Source organism: Octopus bimaculoides, unplaced genomic scaffold, assembly GCF_001194135.2.
Source record: "Octopus bimaculoides isolate UCB-OBI-ISO-001 unplaced genomic scaffold, ASM119413v2 Scaffold_341484, whole genome shotgun sequence".
Taxonomy (NCBI): Eukaryota; Metazoa; Mollusca; class Cephalopoda; order Octopoda; family Octopodidae; genus Octopus; species Octopus bimaculoides.
The window spans coordinates 1-2140 of NW_026296058.1; the positions used below are offsets into that span (position 1 = coordinate 1).

Genomic DNA, 2140 nt, shown 5'->3' on the forward strand with positions numbered 1-2140 from the left:
ACAAACAAGATGAGGACGAATATCCGTCAAATGTAAATAATGTACAAAATAAGATATTTACAACAAATTCTCTCAGATGTCAAAGCAGTTAATTAAAGTAACTGTTACATACCAACTTTATAATCTTCATTAATTTCTGTCTTAGTAGATGTTGTTACCGGCTTCCTTCTGTTATCGTCTGCAAAATAAACGCAAAATAATAATAATCCTTTGTACAATACGCACAAGGCCGGAAATTTCCCGGAAGGGGGCTAGTCGATTACATCAACCTTAGTGCATAACTGGTACTTATTTCCTTGACCTCCTCCAAAAAATGAAAGGCAAAGTCGACCTCAACGGAATTTGAACTCAGATGTCAAAGCAGTTAATTAAATTAACTGTTACATACCATCTTTATAATCCTCATTAATTTCTGTCTTAGTAGATGTTGCTACCGGCTTCCTTTTGTTATTATCAGCTGCAAAATAAACGTAAAATAATAATAATAATAATAATAATAATAATGTTAATAATAATAATAATAATAATAATAATAATCCTTTCTACAATACACACAAGGCCTGAAATTTTGGGGAAGGGGGCTAGTCAATTACATCAGCCCTAGTGCATAACTGGTACTTATTTTACTGACCCCAAAGAAGATGAAAGGCAAAGCCGACCTCAACGGAATCTGAACTCAGAACATAAGGATGGGTGAAATGCCGCAAAGTATTTTGCCTGGTTTGCTAACAATTCTGCCAGCTCGCTACCTTAACAACAACGACGATGACAATGACGGTGCCAACAAAATATGACGACAATGACAACGATGATGATGGTGACGGTGGTGACGACAATGATGACGACGACAACAACAACAACAACAGCAGCCCTGATGCAGTACCAGGCAGTGACTCTCATGGCTTTCGATCTTAACTGATTGGAAGTGCTATCATGCATAAAAAAAGGGCTACAGTAACTCAATACCATAAATTTGCTTGTCAGCTGCTTGACCATAACCAGCTGAGCATGTCCCTTAGTGGCCAATGATATGTACATCTCTGATCATGAGCAGAAGTAGTGGGGGAACATCATAGTCATGTGTTGAGAGGAATTCTTTGAGGTTTGAATAATTCACCTTTGGAAATATGGGTGTTTCATTCATGATCCTTAAACAAACTTTATTCAGGGACCTTTTGAGCAGGGTGGACTACTCAACCTGAAGAAAATTCTAACTGGGCCTCACCTGCAAGGTCATGCACAGTTTATCTTGATATAAGATCACCATGTCATGCACATATGGTTGTGATGCACATCCATGGTGTACCCTTATCAGACAGGTAGTCATGATTGGTATATTGGGCTTCATATATTTGTACCCCAGTGTCACTTTGATGGCATGCACTGCTCTCTCACTCAATAATTATAACAACAATAAGGGACATTCACCTTGTCAACATCAAGAGGGGAATCTTTTAAGAAGATTCAGTGTTACCTCTGCTGATTTTTGTTTGTTTGTTACCACTCTCCTTGGTTTTGGTGAAGATTGGAGCTGTTTATAAACTACAAAAACCATGAGACCATTTAACTACCTGCTATTTATGGATGATTTGAAGTTTTACAAAGCTAGCAGGCTATACAAATTTTCTTATTTCTTTACTGCCCACAAGGAGCTATGTACAGAGGGACAAACAAGGACAGACAAACGGATTAAGTCGATTATATTGACCCCAGTGCATAACTGGTACTTATTTAATCGAAAGGCAAAGTCGACCTTGGTGGAATTTGAACTCAGAACGTAGCATCAGACGAAATACTGCTAAGCATTTCGCCCAGCGTGCTAACGTTTCTGCCAGCTCGCCACCTTATACAAAGGCTATACAAATTTTCTAACATGAAGCCCAATGGTTCTTGGTCTAGATAAATGTGCTGTTCTTGAACTGAAGAGAGGGCAAAAAGTAAACAGCAGTGAAGTACAACTTCCAGATGACAAGTGTAGATGATGAACACCGGGAAAAAAGAAAAGATTTGAAAAGATTTTTCTGAATATGTCAGAAGAGTGAAAAGCTATGTAGATCCAAACTGGATGGAGGAATTTTGGAATTTATTGCATTTTTAAATTTTGGAATCTATTTCTTTCGAGAATTCTATTTTTGAATTT

The 2140-nt window shown here is 37.7% G+C and overlaps 1 long non-coding RNA gene across 1 annotated transcript in view; it reads right to left on the reverse strand.

Annotated features, from left to right (window-relative positions):
* Positions 1–92: 92 nt before the first annotated feature.
* Positions 93–2140, reverse strand: part of LOC106883651 (uncharacterized) — a 3756-nt gene continuing 1708 nt past the window's right edge. Inside the window, exons 2-3 of the long non-coding RNA XR_001411150.2 lie at positions 389–457; positions 93–178 (exon numbers count right to left, since the gene is read on the reverse strand). This is a non-coding gene — a long non-coding RNA (uncharacterized LOC106883651). The remainder of the gene's footprint in view (positions 179–388; positions 458–2140) is intronic.